Source organism: Neophocaena asiaeorientalis, unplaced genomic scaffold, assembly GCF_003031525.2.
Source record: "Neophocaena asiaeorientalis asiaeorientalis breed wild unplaced genomic scaffold, Neophocaena_asiaeorientalis_V1.1 scaffold598, whole genome shotgun sequence".
Taxonomy (NCBI): Eukaryota; Metazoa; Chordata; class Mammalia; order Artiodactyla; family Phocoenidae; genus Neophocaena; species Neophocaena asiaeorientalis.
The window spans coordinates 2,196,042-2,220,026 of record NW_020173036.1 but is presented as its reverse complement, the minus strand read 5'-3'; the positions used below and the strand labels follow the sequence as shown (position 1 = coordinate 2,220,026).

The window sequence follows — 23,985 nt, the reverse complement described above, 5'->3', positions numbered from 1 at the left end:
AGTATCCTGTGCCCTCTTTCAGCTTCTACCATCTTCTTGCTACAGGTGCTGATGCTGGGGCGTGACTCAGCCTATAGAGAGCAACCAATCAGAACGCTCCTTTCTTTTTAAGTGAATTGACCAATCAAGAGTATGATAGGTGTAATCTCTGAGTTTTTAGCTCTTCTCTGCTGAGTTGATTGCCTTTGAATGCCCCCAGAGTTACCTCTCTGACTTCAAATTGGTTATTTTGAGATTTGGAGCCATTAGAAAGCCAGAGAATTCTTAAAGCCTGCATCCATGAAAGTGAAAGATTTTCACCTTTCCCATGTTGATCAGTAAGTTCGAAAATATTTAGATCATCTTTGAGGATTGTTGATCTTAAAAATGCCCCAGGACCATCATTCCAAATAATTAAGAATCTCTCTTCTCTTTGTATAGTTCTGTCATTATCTAAGGTGTGGGAATTTGTTTTAAATTTTAAATTTCCTCGGTCAATTCATAACTTCATGTTTGTTTTTCGAAGAGTGACTTAGGAAAGGAATTTGTGCATGATTTCTTCTGCTACCTTTTGCTTCAGAGCATCGTTATCCTTCACTGTCTGTGTTGTCCTTCGTTGTATTCATCTGCCCAGTTTCTTCTGTACTTGGTAAGTAGAATAGGAAGGGGGAAAAGAGAAAAAACATGGGTAATTATTCCTCTCCCCTGCTTTTCCATGGTTGTTACCACTCTTCCCTCCCCCATTACTGCTCTCAGCTGTCCATTTTGGCATGGTCTCCTGCGCCATCTCTTCAATTCTATGTATGGTAATGGGAGATGCAAGACAGCTCTTTAGCTGAGGAATGCTGGATTTCTCAGGGTTTTGGTTCTTCTGTGATCTCTGTTTTGGTGTCATATTGAAGAGCCCAGGTGACATCTTGTATCTTAACAGATGCTTTCTATTGCCTGGCACTCTCTTTAAAATGGAAAAAAATAAATCCAGGTCCTGTTTCTTTGAATTTGCTCTCTCTCTTTCCCTCCCTCTCTTTCTCTCTCTCCCCTTCTCCCCCCTCCACACACCTCCCTCCCCCCATATCAAGATACCACAGTCTCTTGATGACAGATACCCTAGTGCATACACTAGAGAAAATGAAGATAGGCAGACACCAGAAGGTACTTTGAATTGTTGTCATTACATTAATGATATTTGGTTGCAGCCTGAGTGCTTTGGGGAAATTTGAGAGCTTTCTCTGACCATTATGTCTTGGCAGCCAGCGTTAGGGTTGGGAGTTACAATTTTCTCAGAAGCCCATACCTTAGAAAAGCAGGGACTATTCCTAACAGCTATTTAAGTGTGTAGAATGGGTCTGGTAATATTTTGGTCTAACTTGGTAGGCCAGCTTACAGGAAACATATCCAGGTGGTATTTCTTTACAGGGAATAGCGAGGCAGGGATGGCCATTTCTTCTTCTTCCTTTTATTTTTATTTAAACATTTTATCTCAAGCTTATTTTCTTTATTTTAAGATAGTCTGGACTTGTCAGCCCTTATTTATTATTGGCATCAGCTAGACTTGTAGATCTGGCCATTGTTGTGGCCACTTTTGCAGTTGATGTTTTTTTCACTACTTGAGGATTTCTTCACTGTAAGTTTCCTCAACCCAGGCTTTGAGACCAGATCCTGAATCTGGATTTTCCTCATTCATGCCATCTTTCCATTCAACAAATACCAGCTGGGCACTTGCTAGTAATGGTGCAGTGAAGAAAACACATTTTCTGACCTTGTGGAACTTATATTCTAATAATAAGATACAGAAAATAAACAAGTAGGTATGCAATATGTCAGCTATTATACTGCTGTGGAAAAAAACAAAGCAGAATAAGGTGGAAAGAACACGGGGGATGATGCAGTGATCAGTGGTGAGCAGAGATGTGGAAGAAATGAGGTTGTGATCTAATTTGTACAGATATTAGGGGAGAGCATTTGAGGAAGATGGAATAAGAGTGCAGATGTCTTTTGTCTGAAGCATGCTTGTCCTGTTTGAGGAGTGATAAATAGATCATTGGAGACCTTGTGAGGAATGATTGGTGGAAGATGAGGCCAGAGAGGTGGGTGAAGGGGCCAAAGGGATGGTAGCGGGAGTGCAAAATACATCATATATGGCGTTACAGGCCAATAGAATTTTTTGGCTTTTACCCTGAAAGTGGGAAGCCATCCATTGATTTTGACTTGTTTTAAATAGACCTTTCCACTGGTGTGTAGAGAATGTCATAGGCGGGCATAATGAGATAATTCAGCAGGCTTCAGCAATAATGCCAGGTGGGAGATGATGGTGATTTTAGGCAGGGTTAGGAGAAGTGCTCACAGTATATTTTGAAGGCAGAGCCAACAGAATTTGATGGTGGATTAGATGTGGGTTGTAGGTTTTGACCTGAACCACTGAAAGAATGGAGTTTACCGAGATGGGGAAGACTGCAGGAGAAGCAGGTTTTAGGGGGAAGTAATGCGTTCAGTTTTGGATATGTTAGGAGTCCAAGTGGAGATACTGTCTAGACAGCTGGGTATACATGAGTCTGCATTTCAGTTCAGAGGAGGGGCTGGGGATATAAATTTCCAGTCATTGGCATAGAGATAGTATTTAATACCATTAGAACTGATTAAGATAATCTAGGAAGTGAGTGTGACTGGAGAAGTCAGAGACTTTGCCTTGGGGTCCTCTAATGAGAGAGAGGGACCTGGAGAGAGAGTTAGTGCTAGAGCTAAAAAATGAGTAAGAAGCACCCTCCAAAGAAGGAAAATTAAGAGTGAGTGGTTGTCTCTGAAGCTAAGTGAAATGTTTTAAGAAGGGGGAAGTGAGTGATCAGTTGTGTTGGCTGCAGTTAGATCGAGGACTAAGATGTGATTTAGATTTAACAATGTGAAAATCATTGGTGGGAATTCCTTGGAGGTCCAGTGGTTAGGACTCCGCGCTTCTACTCATTGCAGGGGGCATGGGTTCGATCCCTGGTCAGGGAATGAGGATTCCTCATTCCTCGTGGTACAACCAAAAAAAACACAAACAAACAAAAAAGGAAAATCATTGGTGACCTTAAGTTGTTCATGGTGGATTAATGGAGATGAAAACTTGATTGGAGAGGGTTTAAGAGGGACCTATAGGAGAGAAATTGGAGACAACCAGTTTTCTCAAGGAGTCTCAACTGAAACTGAGGAAAAACAGGGTGCTGGCTGGAGGGGATGTGGAGTCAAGGAATTTTAATTTTTTTAAAATATGGGTGCTTTTCTAGTATATTTGTAGCTGATGGAATGACCCAGTAGAGAGAAAAAAAATTACAGGAGCTATTTCTTTGAAAAATAAATGAAATTAATTTTATCCTTATCTGTGACCCTAAGGTCTGTCATTATCATATATGTGTCCTTATGTACTGACCTATTTTTTTTCAAATGAAGACAGTGGCTAGTGGAGATAGGTATTAAAGAACATGTGGTGAATTTTCATCAGTTCAAAACTGTTGTTTTTATATGTGGGTAACAAAATTTTTAATGAATTATTAGGAATCCGTTAAATAATCTTTGTTGTTGTTGTTATTGACCAGTTTTTCTCTGGTAACTTTTTTTTTTTTGCGGTACGCGGGCCTCTCACTGTTGTGGCCTCTCCCATTGTGGAGCACAGGCTCCAGACGCGCAGGCTCAGCGACCATGGCTCACGGGCCTAGCCGCTCCGCGGCATGTGGAATCTTCCCAGACCGGGGCATGAACCTGTGTCCCGTGCATCGGCAGGCGGACTCTCAACCACTGCGCCACCAGGGAAGCCCTCTGGTAACTTTTTACTGATTATCATTCTCAGTAGTTTTGCACAGTGCTAGTAGCCATGTGGTAGGTTCTAAATTTGGATTTAGTAATCTCTGCCTGCTATGGTGTTTTATTATGAAGTATCTTTTTTAAAAAGAAAAAAAAATTTTTTAATAAAAAAAACCTTTTAAATTAAAGTATAGATGAAGTACTTTTAAGGGGAAAATTTGGTGGCCACTCTTTTTCCCTTTTTTTTTTTAATGTCTCTGATTGTACTTTTACTGTAATTGCTTCTGATTATTGAGTTGTTATCAGAGATGAGTTCTGAAACTCATGGTTCAAAGCACATATTACAGTTACAGCATTTATGTGCCTCTTGCTGTGGTTCATTTATGTTTGAGTAGGTAGTTGTCAGTATTTAGTGCTGGAGCATTATTGCAATCGCTTCTTAATCTTCTTCAGTTTTCCTCGAGGTTTTCTTCCCTTAGCCACTGCTACTGACTTTTGGATTTCTGAAACAAGTTTTGTTATTGCTTAAAAATCTTCTGTGGCTCTGCCCTGTTTTTTACTTCTCCATCTCCTGCCTGCACTTGCACTCTGCTTTAGGGGATTTGGAGTACTCCTTAGGGCATTCTAATGCACATCTGATGTTTCTTACCACAGGACTATAGGATAAGGGTCAAATTCCTTATCAGTGTACAGAAAGTCTTCCATGAGCTGTGCCATGACACCTCTGTCATGTTTCCATGAAGATGAGAAACTCTTTTTGACATCTCCATGCTTTTGCACATACTATTCCTTTAGTTCCAGAATACCATTCAGCTTCCTTAGCTATCTTGTTAAATCACTTCATCTTTTAAAAAGCCCAACATAGGTGTCTCCTCTTCCAGGACAGCTTCTAGGTCTATTTTCATCATGCCTCCTCTACCCATCCTCCATTATATTCTCTGTTCTGTGTTACCTGTGTTTCTTTACATTTTGCAATGACTTTGTTGTAGTATCTGCTATATGTTACTTTATTTGCTTTGCATCTGGTTCCCCTTGTCCCAATGCAAACTGATAGTCACTCAATAAATATTTTTGAATGAATGAATAAATAAAGCAAGTAATTATTTAGTATTGACCCAGGTTTTTTTTAACAAATTTATTTTATTTATTTATTTTTGGCTGCCTTGGGTCTTCGTTGCTGCAGGCGGGCTTTCTCTATGCTGCGCGTGGGCTTTCTGTAGTTGCGGTGAGTGGGGGCTACTCTTCGTTGCGGTGCGTGGGCTTCTTATTGCAGTGGCTTCTCTTGTTATGAAGCATGGGCTCTAGGTTTGTGGGCTCAGTAGTTGTGGCTCTCGGGCTCTAGAGCACAGGCTCAGAAGTTGTGGCGCATGGGCTTAGTTGCTCTGCGGCATGTGGGATCTTCCCGGACCAGGGCTCGAACCCATGTCCTCTGCATTGGCAGGTGGATTTTTAACCACTCTGCCACCAGGGAAGCCCTATTGACCCAGTTTTGATTGACCTATTTGGTTGGGCTTTTACATCAATTTAATTTTTACAGAATATGCAAGTAAGCAATTCAGATAGCATTCTTAAAGATAGAGTCATACCCCCAAGGTGTCTTAGGAAATTGGTATTTTGTTAAATATTTGTTCTTATGAGCAAAAAATAAGATTTGTTAATGATTTCATGATGTATCTCAAAATTCTCTTTTTTGTTTGAATATCTGAATGCAGTTTACCCTTGAACAACACAAGTTTGAACTGCATGGGTCCACTTATGTGTGGAATTTTTTCAAGAGTAGATACTATAGTACTACGGGATCTTAGCTGGTGAAATCTGTGATGCAGAGGGACCAAGTATAGGGAGGGCTTACTGTAAGTTGTACTTGGATTTTTGGCTGAGTGGAGGGTTGGCACCCCAATCCCTATGGTTTTTTTTTTCCTTCTGTGGTTTCATTTTTTGCTGTTTGATATTTCTATTTGAATGTTGTCCTTAGACACTTCTCATCCTAAACATATTTTAAACTCATTCCCTAAACTTGATCTTAACTTCTCCATTAGTGTTTTCTATATTACCGTCTTGTAGTCACTTAGGTTTCTCTGCAGTAACTTTAAGTCCCACTTCTATATTTTATCATTACTGAGTTCTATTGTAATTCAACAAAAATTTTTTGGCCTCTTCCTGTGTCCTGTTTTGTTAGTTCTAGTAATGAGAGGCCGAATAAGAGAGGGTCCCAGTCCACAAATGATTATGATGCAATGTGATGAGTATAATAATATGATTATTTTTAAAAATTTATTTATTTTGTTTCTGGCTGCATTGGGTCTTCGTTGCTGTGTGCGGGCCTTCTCTAGTTGCAGCGAGCGGGGGCTACTCTTCGTTGCAGTGCACGGGCTTCTCATTGTGGTGGCTTCTCTTATTGCAGAGCACGGGCTCTAGGCGTGCAGGCTTCAGTAGTTGCGGCCAGTGGGCTCAGTAGTTGTGGCTCGCGGGCTCTACAGCACAGGCTCAGTCGTTGTGGCGCATGGGCTCAGCTGCTCTGCAGCATGTGGGATCTTCCCGGACCAGGGCTTGAACCCGTGTCCCCTGCATTGGCAGATGGACTCCCAACCACTGTACCACCAGGGAAGCCCTATGATTATTATTATACTCCAGTCCACAGATGATTATGGTGCAATGTGATGAGTATAATAATATAGTAATAGTGGAATATCTAGGGCACGCTGGGATTAGAGAATATCTCTCCTTCATGTATCTCTTAATTCTTACTTTGTCTACTGCCAACCTCTTTCAGGCCCTCATTACTATGTTTAGATAATTTTAAGACTGCTTAATAGCTTGTAACTCTCGTCATTCCAGTTCATCATGAATGTTGTCACCAGGGTAGTTGTTTCAAAAAGAAAAAAGAAAAGCTACTTGTCTTTCTTCTTCCTCACAGAATAAAATCTAAAATAGAATAAAATCTTGAATGCAAAGTCTTTGGCCCAGACTTCCTGTCTTGTCTTCTGCTACATGAACTTTCCATTCCAGCAAAACTCTTCTACATTCTGTTCCAAATACACTTTGCCAAATACATTTTGCACTCTTCCTTTTTTGTTTCCTTCTCCCAACAGTGTTTTTATTACTTTTGCTTCCTCTACTTGTTGAAATTGTATTAACCTTGGACATAGTTCCTAATTGTTAAATCCTGAGTGAACCATTTAGCTGATCATGCCCATGTTCTTGACACCTCTTTTTCTTGGCTTCCATGATATCACTCTCTCCTGTTTCTCTTTCTTACCTCTTCTTTCTCAGTTATCATTACTAACTCCTGTCCCTTAATGTTCATGTTTTCCAAGGTTTTAGCCTGACTTTTTTTCTTCATTGTTATGCTTTCTTGAATACATTATTTTTTGTTATCTCATATCTGTGTTCTTTTATCCACCCTAGTTTCTCTCTTGAGCATTACAGTCCTTAAGTTTGCTATTTAGAATGCCCACCTGATAGTTCAGCAGAAAACCTGAAATTTAAAACATCAAAAATTAGTACGTGGTCTTCTCCAGACTTACGAATTCACTTCATTTCCTGCTATGGTTAGTGATGCTGCCAGTCACTCAGTTACCCAAATTATAAACCTGAGAATCATCTTGACTTCTGTTCATTTTCCTTTGCCTGTCAAGTTCTGCTGATGGAGCTTTTCCTTCTCCATTCTCCTTACTGTTTCCTTCAGCCAGGCTCTAATATCCTGAGTAGACCATTGTAAAAAGGCCCTTTGAAAGTAATTCTTCTGCTTGGTCCTGGATATTCTACAGGAAATGCATGTTGGTTGTATCCAGTAGGAATGTCAAAGGCAAAATAATTTTGGATATGCCACCCTAGAATAGTGCTTGAACCATTAAAGGTCAGTTTCCTAAATATCTCTGTTAGGTGATATTGTTAAGAAGTAGTTTATGCTTTTTACAAGAAATTTGCTTAAGAGTTAAGAATATGATTTGTAAGGATTAGTGGGGAAAAGCAAGAAAAGATATATGGATAAGTCCCAGAAATGCTCTTATAGGACATTTTCTTAATGAGCTAGAAAAGAGATTAAAACTTTGAAAGTAACACTTGGTGCTTTGTGTCCAAATGCCAGTTAAAGAGCAATTAAGTATAAACCCTGCTTTCCATTTATACCAAACCACCCAAGGATCTGTGACCATACTACTATCTTTCAGGACTCCTTACCAGTCTTGGTACCATACTACCCCCTTGACTCAAAATGCCCATTCACCCACCTTGGTCCACCATGGGAACTCTCTCTGAAGACTTTTTCCTTTCTTAGCTTAACCCTTAAGCAGGAAGATCTTGAGGCTGTGAATAGATGAAAATAGGAGCTTTAGCGTGGGGAATTGTAAGCTAATATATTTGAGTAGTACCTTGAAGAAATGCTGTTTAAACTCAGTTAATACCCAGAAGAGACTCCTGATACCATTGTTGCATGTTCCTGGAAGATGCGGGCCTAATATGCTGATGCTGCAGATGTGGTAACATAATCCCTGTACCTGTACATCATCTAATATGATTCATAAGCACAAGTCATTTAGTATTGAATCGTCATTTTCTGATCCCAGATATAGTCATAGAAGAGCTCTTTAGTTTCTTGAATTTTGTCTTGGTTTGCTAACAGATTTTGTAAAATTTTGTAGAATTTATCTTGCTTGTTACATTTAAAGAAGTCCAAATTTGCAGAAGAAAGTATTTTTAAATTTGATCCTTTATATTCTGGATGATTTACCACATATTTCAAAATAATTGAGTTTTACATGTTGTGACTGTTTTGCAAAAGTATTAAATGTATTTTTATTAGCCTTTGCTGTTGCTACATTGTTGATCTTTATTTACTTTTCTGATAAATGTAGAGTTTATGAGGCTGGCACTATATTCTCACCTGGAAATTACCTTGGAAAATCTATTTGAGCATTCTGTATTGTAGCATTTTGAAATTTAGAGTGGGGTGTGTGTATCATTTTGGCTTATATTGTTCTGCCTAGGAACCTCCCTTGTGGAGGAGGTAAGAAAGAAAGGAAAACGTCTTCAGAGAGAGTTCCCAAGGTGGACCAAGGTGGGTGAGTGGGCATTTTGAGCCAAGGGGGGTAGTATGGTACCAAGACTGGTAAGGAGTCCTGAAAGATCATAGTATGGTCACAGATCTTTGGGTGGTTTAATGTAAGTGGAAGGCAGGGTTTATTGGGTAGTTGTGGGAGAGAGCTGCTGCAAAGGAGTAAAAGCCAGATTTTGAAGGCTTTTGTAATCTTAGCTGCATTTTCTTACTGTGTGGCTATGGACAGATCATGTGATTTTTCCAAGTTTCATTTTGCTTAAATCTGGAAAATAAGAATAATGAATATATCTGCACTGTAGGATTGTTGTGAGATTTAAATGAGGTAATGCAGGTACCTGGCATACAACTTCTCAGCAGCTGTCACCTGCTGTTGTTAGTACTGTTTTAAGGTGTTTGTTCTTTGGAGGACCACTGAAGGATTTTAAATCGAAGAGTGACATGATCAGATTTATGATTTTTTTTTTTCTTTTTTTGAGGTACGCGGGCCTCTCACTGCCGCGGCCTCTCCCACCGCGGAGCACAGGCTCCTGACGCACAGGCCCAGCGGCCATGGCTCACAGGCCCAGCCGCTCCATGGCACGTGGGATCCTCCTGGACCCGGGCATGAACCCGTGTCCCCCGCATCGGCAGGTGGACTCTCAACCACTGCGCCACCCGGGAAGCCCCAGATTTATGATTTTAAATATCAACTCTGGGAAAACTATAGGGATGAATTGAAGGGGAAGAAACTGAAGGTAGGGAATTAAGGAAATTTATGCTAGAATACTGGCTCTAGATGATAAGATTCTAGATTAAGAAATGAGGTAGCGTTGGAGAGCACAGGACAGAGTTGAGAATTATTACACATTGACATGTGCATTGTATTCCACGAGTTGGAGAGATCTAAAGGAAACTAGGAGAACAGACAGCCATCATATAGACAGAGTACCTAGATGAGTAGGAAACATTGTATTCTTCTACTCATAATAAGAGAGTGCAGAAGAGGATGGTTAGAAGCAAGTACTTGCCATTGCCAAGGAACTAATGACTGAGCTGGGTTGCCTACTGTTCCCCAGATGGGGCTGGAGGGTTTGGGCAACTCTGGATGAGTCCAGAGCAGTAACTTTGGGCAGCACATGGGGATTATATGCCAAGTGTCAGGAAGCTCTCATGAGTGGAGGAGAGAAGTGACATAGACCACAAGTAGACCTTAAGCAGTACCAGGCATGAAATAGAGAAAGAGCTAGTTCCTAAGGGGTTGGAAGGACAAACTGACAGTGTTGTGATATATTTGGATTTTCTAAGTACTAAAAGAGGATCAAGCCCCACTAAGGACTCACCTAAGTTTTGTTAATTTTATAAGCCCAGAAGTATCCTTCAAGCATTTGGTATTTTAATGTTTGATAGTGAGACATTTTGCAGTATTACCATATAGTCATTTTGGGTAAAGATGTATTTCTGCTTTATAGTTTTGTTTTTGAAGTACTTTATGTGTATTCTCGTTTAATCATATTGTGTCTGGCAAGTTTAATTGTAGTATTTGAAAGCTACCTTTCACAGTAAAATGATTAGTTTTTAATTTGTTTACTAAGTTGCTTATTCTTACCTGACATAATTTTACTTAAAGTTTCTTTCATAATAGAGAACAAAGTTCTGTCTAGAATATTATGATATGTATTTTCTTGTCACTGAAGCGTTCCTTGCGTTGTATTGACCAGTTGCCAGCATAGGTTAAATATAAATGTACTTTGATTTTAAGGTGTGGTTGATACTCAGGCCTCAGCCTTTAACTTTTTTTCAGTCATAGTTTATGAAATTGTTATTGAAGTAGTTATGAAATTATTATTTGTGTTACTGAAGTAAACACGATTTGGGGATTGTGCATAGTGTTTTTAATATTTCAGTTCTTTATCAGCAACCCCTAGTTGCTGTGTCTCATTTGCTATGGAACTAGAGGAAGACTCTTTCTACATGCTGCTATATCCAAGGTAAAGAAAAAAACCAAAACACCTTTTTACTAGAATTGTAGTCATAACATTTAGGTTCTTTAGTAACTTTTATTTCTTCCCTCAGCTTTTACTGAGTGTTTTTTCCTACATATTTAAGAATTAAAAAAACCCAAATATGTTGTGGTCCTTGTTTTTTTTTTTTTGCGGTACGCGGGCCTCTCACTGTCGTGGCCTCTCCCGTTGCGGAGGCTCTGTACGCGCAGGCTCAGTGGCCATGGCTCACGGGCCCAGCCGCTCCGTGGCATGTGGAATCTTCCCGGACTGGGGCACGAACCCGCGTCCCCTGCTTCGGCAGGCGGACTCTCAACCACTGCGCCACCAGGGAAGCCCCATGGTGCATTTCTTTTAGTGTAGTCTAAGATTGCCTGTGTGTGGCCTTATCACACTGTTAACCCTTTTGAGCTCATCAACTAAAATTGCTAAAGTTAAACTAAGGCCCCAAATTTATTTCCTTGAGATTTAAAAACATTTTAATTTTTCTGCAATAATGTATCAGATTGGCTTAGAGACCTGAAATAGACTGAATGACTTGAGGGATTGTTTAGGGTATTCTTTCCTGTCTAAATTATTTCTTGAAGGTACCAAAACCTTAGACTGCTGGTATATTATTTGAATGTTTTCTACCGATACTACAATTCCTACTATCCTGAAATAGGTTACTATTTTAATATTTTCAATTAAAACTAATAATTAAGTGGTAATTATAACTAAAGTTTAGAAAGTTTTTTCTGAGAAGCTTACTTATATACTATAACTAGCATATTTAAAAGCAAACTTAAAAATAACTCCATACTTTGTTTTTACAGAGAAATGTCTTTAGAATTGAATTATAGTAATTTCCAAACTTAAAGATGTTTATTTAATACTTGGAAAGCTATTGTCTCATAAAATCATTATTTTATGTTTGTCAACCCAAAATAATGGACAGTAACACCATTGGATGTTACTAATTAAATCCAGAAAATAAAATTGATTGAAATTATGCTTTTTAATTGATATGTGAAGAAAATCAAGTTTTATTAGATGAGCATTAAGGAGATAGGTGGACATTTAAAAAGAATGAGGGGCTTGAGAGCAGGATTTCTGTGTTACTGTTCTTTGTATCTAGTAATTTGTTGTAAATGGTTGTTGAGTGAATTCTGAAAGAATTTCTAGGTAAGAATTTCTAGAATTTTTAGGTTTCTTTTCTGTGTTAGAAAAGCTGGCTCTGTGGTCAACAGAATCTGAATGGAAATTCTTTTAACTTCTCTGGACTCAATTTCTTATATGATCTGTAATTTCCCAATTCCAAAGTTCTGGTTTATTAAATTTAAAGTACACTGTATGACAGAGTGGCATTTTTAAGGATATAGAGATTGTTTATAGCACTTTTATTTATTATATCTAATTTTACTTTAAAATATTTTCATGATAAGCCATTTTTAACTGTTTATCTAATTTTCAAGGTTTATCTGTCTTCCTCAGGCACGTTTTGTGATTTATAAGTGGAGTGAAAATAAACAGGATTTTTTTTTTAAATTTATTTTTGGTCGTGTTGGGTCTTTGTTGCTGCACGCGGGCTTTCTCTAGTTGTGTCAAGTGGGGGCTACTCTTCATTGCGGTGCACAGGCTTCTCACTGCGGTGGCTTCTCGTTGCAGAGCACGGGCTCTAGGCGGTGCGGGCTTCAGTACTTGTGGCTCGTGGGCTCTAGAGAACAGGCTCAGTAGTTGTGGCGCACAGGCTTAGTTGCTCCGTGGCATGTGGGATCTTCCTGGACCAGGGCTCGAACCCATGTCCCCTGCATTGGCAGGTGGATTCTTAACCACTGCGCCACCAGGGAAGTCCCAACAAGAGGATTTTTTGGGTTTTCTTCTCTGAAGTAGTAACTGGGCAAGAATTTGAAAAGACAGAAGGAGAGATTTAAATATTTGGTTTTTAAGTTTGTGTATAAGACTGTGCTGTCCATTATGGTAGCCTCTAGCCACGTGTAGCTTTTAAATTTAAATGAGTTAAAAGTAAATAAAAATTTATTTCCTTAGCTACTGTAGTCATATTCTAAGGCTCAAGAGCCACTTGTGGTTAGTGACTACTGTATAGGACAGAGCAGATATAGAACATTTCCGTTATTGTAGGAAATTTTATGGAGAGTGCTAGAGATTGTATGGAATGGGATTACTCGTGAGAGTGGAGACAGACAAAATGGTGACTTGTGTGCACACAGTCCTTTTAAGGCTAAAGAGGCTAAATCTTGAAGGTGGGGTGAGGGAGAGGAGATGTGCGAACAGGGCCCCAAAGATATACAATTCTTTACACTGGCCATCAGGTGACAGTGTCTACTCAGGTCTGGGGAAAGGGGAAGAATGAGGGGAGCAGTCCTATGGATGAGTGGCAGCCAGTGTGCAAGGTTTTTTTTTATATATGCAAAAGTTTGTCAGTAGGGTCTTTACATTTTACAAGTTTCTTAGATGTTGCAATAAAATGTTTTATCCTTGTATTTTAAAACTTATAATCAGAACATTTTACATGCTGCACGCACATATATACACATAACTGAAACTAAAGTGTCATGAAGTACTTTCACTATGCATGATGCCTTCTGATATTTTCTGTTCTATTCTTATTGCTGTATATGTAGCAAAGGTATTGATTCATTATTAAGTAGGGAAAAACTTCTTTTTTAAATAAATAAACTGCTTTTTAAAAAATAAATCTAGTTTCCAAAATATAATATAAAAACGACTCAGTGAAATGTTGCAAAATTAATTTTAAAAATCCAACTGAACATTATAACAACTGCTGAAGCTGTAACTGTCTTAGGTTCTACACTGGTTTTCCTTATATGAAACACAAAGGCAAAAATGTTTACATAAAATAATTACATTTTATAGTACTGTTTCAGGTTTGGAAAAACATTGCAGGCAAGTTTATTACTCTAAGTCCACTGAATGTGACATGCCTCGTTTCTTTGGTCTGACAAGTAAGACCATTACTACACACAAATGGAATCACTTACTTCACATGAAAAGACTGAGTCTGTCAACATTTTACTGTCTTTAATCTACCTTAATCTTTCATCGGTGGTTTGATAATAGAATTCAGATAAAGCCTTTTGAGGTTATCTGCAACTTCTGTCCTCCTTTGCTGGCATTTTCCCTCACAGTGGTCCATTCCAGTATTATTTTGTAATTCACCCCAAATAATATAATTATTTTTCACCTTCAGACAGTTTTGATTTTGATTTCTCAATTACATCAATCAGAATTTCTCCTTGCTGTTTTTTTTTTTTTTGCGGTACGTGGGCCTCTCACTGTCGTGGCCTCTCCCATTGCGGAGCACAGGCTCCGGACACACAGGCTCAGCGGCCATGGCTCACGGGCCCAGCCGCTCCGTGGCATGTGGGATCTTCCCGGACCGGGGCACGAACCCGTGTCCCCTGCATCGGCAGGCAGACTCTCAACCATTGTGCCACCAGGGAAGCCCTCTTACTGTGATATTCTTGAAAAAAACTGCAATTTGTATATTATTTATTTTCAGTTCTTCAGAAGGCTCTAGTAACTGTTGTCTCCTCCTTGTGGCTACATTTTTTTCTCTTATTGGAGTTAAATTGAGCATCTTTTTCAGCTTTCTATTTTCAATCCCTGACCCTTTTCATCATATTCTTGTTTCCCTGAAGTGTTGATTTCTTCAAAAAAATAGATTATTCTTTGGGTTTTTTTTCATTGAAATTGACTTTACTGTTACTTTGAATAATTCTTAAACATTTTCTCTTATCTATTCTATACAACTTTTACATTTAAAGAAGAAGAAGAAACAGATTTTCTGATTTGTGCTCCATGAATAAGTTTTTGAATATTTTTCACTGTTAAATTTGATTGATTCCTTCCGCATCCATTACAAAACTAAACAAACACATCCGTTACATATGCTTTTCTTGTAGTTCGCCCAGGGTGTTGGCCACCTCGTCCAGCACTAGAGAAGGTATTGGGAAAAGAGTGGAGTAGTCCATTCTATTCTAGCCTTTTCATTTACAACAAAACTTGCTTGTCATAAACCAATACATTGATGTCATGATCAACAGTTTGAAAAACACAGTATATTGCATCTTAGCTTAGAGAAAATGAATTGGAGAGAGGCTATATAGGGTAATGGTTAAATTTGAATCCTGGCCCCACCACTTAGTAGCTGTGTGGTCTTGGGAAAACTACCTAACCCCTCTGTGTTTACTTTCTTCCTTTGTAAAATGATTACATTTACTTCATAAAGTAGTTGTGAAGGTTAATAAATATGAAACCCTTAGAACATTGCCTGTCACACAGTAAGAGCTATAAGAGTGTTTGTTAGCTGCTATTGTTCCTGCTGTTACTAATACTACCACTACTATCACTACCCATCATATTGAGTGCTACTGACTTGGGTTCAGTAGTCTTGGTTCTTTATTATCTATGTGAACTGGGACAAGTTACTTAACCTCTGTAGAAAACTGAGTTTCTTCATCTCTGAAATGGGAATAAATATACCTGTTGTGTGTTGTAATGAGGTTAAGATATGGTAATTCTTATAAACTGATCAGCACAGTGCCATACATATACTGTTCTTGATAAAATTCAATGTTTTTTTAATAAAAATTAATGTTTTTTAAAAAATGTTGTCATTAAGGCCCCTCACACTCATGTTGTCCTCTTTTGTTTTCAGTAGGGACAATTAGGTTTTTCCACTCTCCTGGTCCCATAGGAAGGAGATTTTCTAGCCAGGTCATTGGAAACACTGCAGAGCCTGCCTTCCACAGGTGTTCTGTCTCTTGGGATATTGCCGTGAGTTGGTCCCACAACATCATTCACTTGTATGCGCTGATATCTGTTATGTGCCAGGCTCTGTGCTAGATGATGAGAATTTTAAAAATGAGTTTTTAAATTAAGCTATTGAGTAAATATTACAGACATTTTCATTACATTTATATTTTTGAAATTATTTGTATTGCCCACGGTCTCAATAATCTTGCTGGTTGAGTTTGCTCATAACATCTAATAAGACCTAGTCCCTGCTTTCTACAGCCCCGTCCAGCTGCAAGCACAATTCCCACATCCTGCAGGTTTAGCCAGTCCCGACTAAGGTGGGTGAGTGGAGCCTGCCGTAGTGTCCAGTGTTCCCAGGGCTAGAGCCCTGAGCAATGTGCCTGTCAAGCTACCACCTTCTTTGTGACTCAGCTGTAAATCAGAATGTCTGCCTTGTTTTCCTGTCTAGCATTCCAGGCCTCATCATGGGACTGGAAGCCCATCTTCATCTTATATCCTGTGGTATCTTGCTGTAGCTATTGTTCCCACCATTTTCTTATTTTTAATCTTCTGTTTTAGCTCTTTCTCTGCATCTTAGAAAAGAGAGAACAAAATTAGAAAAAAAAAATTAGAAAAAACCAAAACTACTGCCTTTATTTCCTCTCAGGTTACTGCCTTCTTCTTTCTAGTCTTTGAAAGAATGGGTTAACGTTTCCTGACTCTATTTCTTTACCTTTTTTTTACTCTTGAACTCTGTAGTTTTCTGTGCCTCATCTTGTCTCCTGAAACTCCTCTGGCAAAGGGGACCAAATCTGCAAACTACCAAGGGTGATCATTCCTTTCAGTCTTTAGTTTTTCTTTGCTTATCTGTGGAATTTGACACTACTGCCTACTATTTTCAAATTCTCTTCCAGTTCTTTTCTTTCCTTTTGGATTGTGCATTCTCAGCCGCCTTTGTTGCTTTTTTTCCCTTCTGTCCATTCCTTAAATGTTTGTGATCCCCTGGATCTCCTTAGTCTTTCTTTCCTTTTTCTACATCTTCCTCAGATGACCTCACCTGTTTCTGGTGGAACATTTGACTGTTTTTTGTACTGACAGTTCTCAAATCATCTCCCATTCAGATCTTGCCCTTGCATTTCAGACTTCTTTACATGGCTTGTAAACACCCCCACCTGCACCCTCTCTAGGTACCTCAAAGTTACCTCAAAGTCAGCTTGACATGCTAAGTTTACGATCTCTTTCCCTAGACATAATGTTTGCCCTCAATTAAAGGCACCACCCTTTGTCCAGTCAGGCCTGGAATCATGAACCCTTTCTCCTCTCTACATCAAATTAGTCAATCAGTTATCCATTTCCATCTCCTACACCTAATCAGTCAGTCAATTATTCATCCATTTATTCATTAAATATTGTGCTCTCATTTTGTGTCCACTGTTATGATCAAATTCTCAAGATTCAGTATTGCTAATATCTTTTGTATTTTTTCTCTAACCTTTTTGCTACAACCCTTGCCATCATTTTCATGTTAAAATCTCTTAACCTATCTACCTTTCTTCCTCTGGTCCATCCTTGATACTGAAATCAGAGTCAGTTTTCAAAATTCAGGTCAGGTCATTGTTTTCTGACTTAAAACCCTTTGGCTTCCTTACTGCCTGTAGTAAAGTTCAAATTTCTTAGTATGGCATTTAAGGCCTTTCGCAGGCTGTATTTTTTCCATTGAACTTCTCTCGTTTCCTGCAGCATTTCTTTGAACCCTGTTCACTACCCTTATTTAATTAATAACAGTTTCCTGAATGTGCCATGCTGGTTCTGTGCTTTTGTTTATACTCTTTACTTAGGCTGTATTGCTTCTCACATTTTCTTTATTATTATATTATTATTTACTATTTATCATTTGGACCCAACTCAAGCATTGGCTTCCTCTATGAAGCCATTTATGAAATCCCCTTCTCCCATTAAGTACTTTCTTTTTTGTACCCGCATGTACTACCCCGTATACTCTCCTATAGCAATTATAGCACTTCATTGCCCTTTTCTTGTCTATATATCTTTTTCTCTGTATTGGAGTGTCTGTTGTATCCACATCCTCTAGCACAGAGCCTGATTTGTAATAAATCTTTTAATAAATGTCTTCAAAAAGGCTTTCAATACATGTTTGATGACTGAATTAATGTATTCTAAGTCATGACCACGATGAAAACATTCCTTCCTTTGCCAGATCATAAGCTTCTCCTGGCAGGCATTATATCCTACCTTGTTTATTTTTTAGGATCTTGTCTCATAGATGCTTAATAAAAAAGTGTTATAGTAATCTGAGGTGGAGGTATGCAGTGAATTAAGTGGGGCTTCCCTGCAGAGGCAGAAGTTGAATTGTGATAGGCCTAAGCACAATAAGATTGCTCTTATATTCAGTGATCCTTATGCCTTACATCATGGTCAACTTATAGATGCAAATATTGTACCTAACTTTAATCACTCTGATTTTTACAAAATCAATAAGATTCTCAGTGCCAATACCTCTGGGGACTGGTTAAATGCTGTTAACTAGTTTATGGATTTTTACTTTTTAAAAATGTTAAAATATGAGTATCCTAGTTCAATTAAAAGTTGCAGAGTAATTATCTAAAATACTTTGTAATTAAATCACACAAAGAACTTATAAAGAGCACAATCAGACTGAGATTGTGTCATGTCCCATTTCTTTTGTAATTTTTTTTTTTTTTAAGAATGGAGACTTTTAAAAAAATTAATTAATTAACTTATTTTTGCTGTGTTGGGTCTTCGATTCTGTAGGAGGGCTTTCTCTAATTGTGGCAAGCAGGGGCCACTCTTCATCGCGATGCGCAGGCCTCTCACTATTGCGGCCTCTTCTTTTGCGGAGCACAGGCTCCAGACACTCAGGCTCAGTAGTTGTGGCTCACGGGCCCAGTTGCTCTGCGGCATGTGGGATCTTCCCAGACCAGGGCTCGAACCCATGTCCCCTGCATTAGCAGGAAGATTCTCAACCACTGCGCCATCAGGGAAGCCCCTGTAATTTATTTTCTTTTAATAATGTTTTATGCCAAAAGTTGTAGGTTTCTTGGAAAAAACTTAAAGAGTTAGGTGCCATGGGTATGAATAGGGAATGAGATTCCAAATTAGAATAGATTCTTAAGCAAGAAAGCTACCAGGGAGGAGACTGGCTTTTTCATTGGGTTTAATAACCCAGTGTGGTTTGTGGAGGGGTGGGAAAAAAATCAATATCATGAATTTGGGTGCCTGTTTTACCTAGGAAAATAGGAGTTTATAAACAGAAGCTTGTACTTGTGTCAGGCTGTGTTATGCTTTATACATATAAATGCTTTTATTGCTTTTTTAAAAAATTTATTTAATTAATTTATTTTTGGCTGCATTGGGTCTTCGTTGCTGCACGCGGGTTTTCTCTAGTTGCGACGAGCGGGGGCTACTCTTCGTTGTGGTGTGTGGGCTTCTCATTGCTGTGGCTTCGCTTGTTGCAGAGCACAGGCTCTATGCACGCAGGCTCAGTAGTTGTAGCTCACGGGCTCTAGAGTGCAGGCTCATTAGTTGTGGTGTATGGGCTTAGTTGCTCTGTGGCATGTGGGATCTTCCTGGACCAGGGCTCGAACCTGTGTCACCTGCATTGGCAGGCGGATTCTCAACCACTGGGCCATCGGGGAAGCCCTAAATGCTTATATTGTTGATTAGAGGTAAAACTAACAAAATTCTCAGAAAATCACTGTTAAGGGATATGCTTTTCTTGCTTTCAACCTGCATTTATAAAATGCCAATTATGTGTGAGCCTATGTCCTAGGGCCACAGTGAGGAAACGGAAGAGTGAAAGGCATAGTTTGTATTCTCAAAGAACTTGGTTTCCAGTGAAGGGAACATAAACCTGGAATGGTCTGAGGAACCCTTCTTGGCTTGTTGACAAGAAATAGGAGTACACATTCATTTGAATGCCCTACGCAGTTATTGAGTTTTACCTGAACTAAATAAATTTGGAGAGAGAGCTTTTGTGGTTGGCCAGAGGAGCTTCCAGTTCTTCTTTAGCTGCTAGTATTCTCGTTGTTCCTTAAATTAAAGTTTCAGGAAGTAATATACTTTGAATCTGCATTTAATAACATCATTTAATGTTCCCAAACCACAAATTCATTTTGAGACTAACTTCCACAAGTTGCTTTGATCCCCATCTGCCTGAGTAAAAAATTGTAGCTAGAGGACAAAAAGGTCAGCTTGATTTAAAAAAAAAAAAAAAAAGTGGGGTTTTGGGTTGAGCTCGGTGTGCACTCTTTAAAACCGTGAAGAATCTGGAATAAAGTTGTATTGTTTTAAACCTTTACTTTTGAAGGTGTTATTTTTACTTATTTAATTGCTATAATCAAGGCTTTGAATCAACTTGACATAGATGACAGCCAGAAAAAACATGGGAGAAGAGGATATGAGGGAAATGGTTGGGTAACACAAGGTAAAAAAAAAAATTTTTTTTTAAAAATTAAATGTAGTTATCTGAATGAGAAAGCAAGTTTCAAGAAGTGACTGGTAGGGGCATGTAGTCATCAGCATTGTTGTTCAGTTAACTGCTCTTGGACTCAGTAGTGAATTTATGCCTATGTAAAATCCCTAAAATGTATGCATTTCATACCTTCTAAAAAGCTATTTGAAAAACGAAAAAAAAGAATATGAGTGGGTGGTTCCTCAGATGATAAAGTAATTGATATGAAAGAAATTTGAAAAAGAGAAAGCTCTTGTTTTTTTGCAAAAACTTCTTTAATCAATACCTAGGTTCTTTGCAGTCTTCATGCTTCTCCTCTAACCTTAGCTATCCAGTTCCTTCCTTCACTGTTGTCCCTAGCTATCAGTAAACTTCTCAGAATATTTCATTCCTTTGTCAGGAAGGCAGTCTGCCTGGATCCTGGAATCACGTAGAGTTGAACCTGAATTCTCTTAAGTAATTTATGAACTTGTGACTTTGGGCAAGTGTTTTAGCCTTTCTGAATCTTGGTTTATCTGTTTAAAATAGAATGAAATCTACCACCTTATAATATTAGGAAGATTAAACAATTAACAGGGACAAAGTGGTAAGGATGTTACCTGTTATATAAGTACTCAGTAATATTTGCTCCTTCTTTTCCCTTCTTATCCAATTGTGGATTCCTTTTAAAAGCAAAAAACTTTGATTTGTAATTTTTTAAAAAAAGAATTTATAAGTAGTTTTGAAAATTCTTTCAAATGTGAACTACCATACTTTAAATGTGCTCTACTTAAAAAAATTATTCTTACAGGAAGTAACTCAAAATCTCAGATATTTCCAGGCCCTGTACCAGGTATTATTCTTAGTTCAGCATTAAACTAAAGCTCACAGACAATGTTAAAGTATTTCAGAGAAGATTATATCATTAGATGATGTAGTCAACATGTGCTTTTTCAGACTTATGACTGCATTTTTTTTTTTTTTTTTTTGCGGTACGTGGGACGCTCACTGTTGTGGCCTTTCCCGTTGTGGAGCACAGGCTCCGGACGCGCAGGCTCAGTGGCCATGGCTCATGGGCCCAGCCGCTCCGCGGCATGTGGCATCCTCCCTGACCGGGGCACGAACCTGTGTCCCCTGCGTCGGCAGGCGGACTCTGAACCACTGCGCCACCAGGGAAGCCCATGACTGCATTTTTTAATTGCTTAACCGACTGCATATCAGGAAAAGTGTAGCAAAGACAGCACAACTACTAAAATGAAGCAGATTCACAATGTCTGTTTTATTTCATTTCAGAGTTACAAGTAAGTATAGGAGAAAGTTTCATGAATATTTAAAGACAGAAGGTAGCTCATCAACAAATGAAGTGACAATATTCATGACATAAGCAAATATGGAAACTTTATAGAGTTGAGCTGTCAGATTAGCTTAGTTTTAAGACCACAGTCCAAGATGATTGATAACAATTATGTTGCAGTTATTTGTGCATTTAGAAATCAGTAAATAATCTTGATAGGAAATAGTACATTCAGGTCCTAATCTTTTTTCTCCCCTGCCATGTGATAGCACCCTAAACATTTTGTAGTAACAGTGTGTCTTTCTTGTGGGCTTATCTTGTGCCTCTAAGTTATTAATACTTAAGATGTTCTTGGGGGATAACATATATTACCCTCATTTTAGACAGTCAAGGAGAAGCATAGAAAAGTGAAAGAATAGAGTGTTCTGTTCTCAGTCTACTTGTGACTGGCAGGGAAATGTTAAAGCCTTTCTGACTCACAGATGACTCACCAGAGGACAGAATCTTTAATGTGTGTTATTTAATGATTTGCAGAATGACCCTTATATCTAATATCATTACCAGTTTTCTTATGGTCACCCTGAAAGTATTTGTAGGTGTGTAGTATGTTTTGTGGTAAAGGTCATTATCAGAAAATGAGCATGGCAGTCATCCAGCATGGATATGCTGTCCCTTTTCCTGCTTATGGCAGATATTGCTGTTTGCAAGATTCTTTACTGCAGAGTCTAGATTTCACCTCAGAGTCCTCAACGTATTGCTCAAGGCCGCTACTACCAATCAGTCACAGGCCCACAAAATGAAATTACTTTTCAGTCTTGGCTTACTATTTATTAAATTAATTTGCACTAAGATTATGAGTTTACTTAAAAGTTGAGGATCTGTCATATTTGTGATCCCATAGCAGGCACAGTTTATGCTCTCATACTTTCTTATGGGTCAAATAAACATGCACACAATTATAAGACAGACTCAGCTCTATTATTGGTGTGAAGGGAATAGAGAAGGATGCAAAATTAATTTTAACTGGAAAGGTTTGTGAGTGTAATGATTTTGGACTTGGAGGGTAGGATCTTCAAGGTGGTCTTTACAACTTTAGCAAAGGCATAGAAGGTACAAAATATAGGATGGATTTGGGGGAATGATAGACAATGTATCTTGGCTAGAATGTATAGTACTGCAGTGATAGGGTAGAAGCAAGTAGAGAAGCTTGATCTCTGTACAGTGGGTTTTGGATTTTATTTTGTTGTTCCTGGGCCACACGTGGTTTTTAATCTATAGAATGACATGATCAGATCTGTGCTTTGAGAGAATAACTGTTTTGACAGTTTGAATAGAAATGGAGTCGGAATCTTGATAACGTAGGAAGGCTTTTTAGTAATGCAGAAAGAGATGAGGGTAAGAACTAGAATTGTGGAATGGATATGGTGAATTTAGAATAAAATTTTAAAGATAAAATTGATAAGTGAAACAATAAATTGAGGTTGAAGTCTGGAGAAATTGAAATAGTAATTTATGAAAAAATAATGTCTGTTGACTAAAAAAATCCTCTTTTGTGTTTTATCCAAACTTCTATTTTTATGTCTTTTAAGTATATTTTCTGTAATATTAAACTTAATTTTAAATAATTTTTTTGGTAAGATTAAACTGTTTAAGAGTCTTGTTTGATACTGAATAAATTTTTTTAATTTTTTAAATGCAGTTTTTTAGTTAACATGTTTTAAATGGCAAAAATATGGGCATATTTAAAGTATTTAAGCAATAACGATGTAAAGGTGAAAAGTCTTCTTTTCACCTAATTCTCACTTCCCTAATGGTAATCACTATTAACAGTTTGTGTGTTTAAATATATAGGTGCACGCACATCTCTATGTTATATCCTCTGTCTGTCTGTCTATTTATCTATCTATCTGGCATGTTACTTTTATAAAAATGGGATCTAGTGTACAATTTCTCAAGTAGCAAAAACGAACATGTTCATTTACATGCCCCAAAGAGAGTCTTTCTGTAGCACACAATAACAAGAAGCAAAAACATATAAACTTGAAATTATGCTTAGTAACCAAAGTTTTAATATTCTTACTTAGAAATGATCTAGCAAGCCAGTGATTATCCACTAATTAATTCAGTTTAATATTAGTCTAAGCTTTTGTTACCTTAAAGTTCTTGGAAATTATTTGTAAGATGACATACTGTAAAACATAATTACTGTTGAAATGAAAAGTTTGTCAGAATAGTCATTCAATTTAAATACAGTTTTACATTTTCATAGTCTTAAACACTGTGTGTGAGTAATACTGGCTTATTTGATCAGTAAGCCTATATATGTTTTAGAAAGTTACTCTAATGGAATAAAGATGTATGCTTGTATTATACTTAACATTGATTTTAAAAAGCAGAAGATAAACCTATTAAACTATTTTTGTTTGCCATTTACCTTAATTATATGAACTTAGTTCTTAAAACCTTTCTGAGTTAATTTCTGTAAGAATAATTTAAAAAAATATAACACAGTTAAAATATTAGAAGATCAATTTGCTTATTTTCTGGGAATTTTGGTAATATTCAATTTATAAAAATAGTGCATATTTATAAGCCAGTCGGAACAGAGCTGCTTTAAGAGACTTTATAGGGCTTCCCTGGTGGCTCAGTGGTTGAGAGTCCGCCT

The 23,985-nt window shown here is 38.0% G+C and overlaps 1 protein-coding gene across 4 annotated transcripts in view; it reads left to right on the top strand.

Annotated features, from left to right (window-relative positions):
- The window catches only part of CCSER2 (coiled-coil serine rich protein 2), a 153,380-nt gene that overhangs the window by 5,712 nt on the left and 123,683 nt on the right, over positions 1-23,985 (top strand). The window contains exon 2 of one of the 4 annotated variants that reach the window (XM_024742507.1): positions 10,699-10,782. The exons of 2 other annotated variants lie outside the window; for them this stretch is intronic. The gene's annotated coding sequence lies outside the window, so the exon portion shown is untranslated. Of the gene's footprint in view, positions 1-10,698; positions 10,783-15,530; positions 15,595-23,985 lie in introns of those variants that run through there. One more of the 4 variants, XM_024742508.1, reaches the window with a different exon arrangement.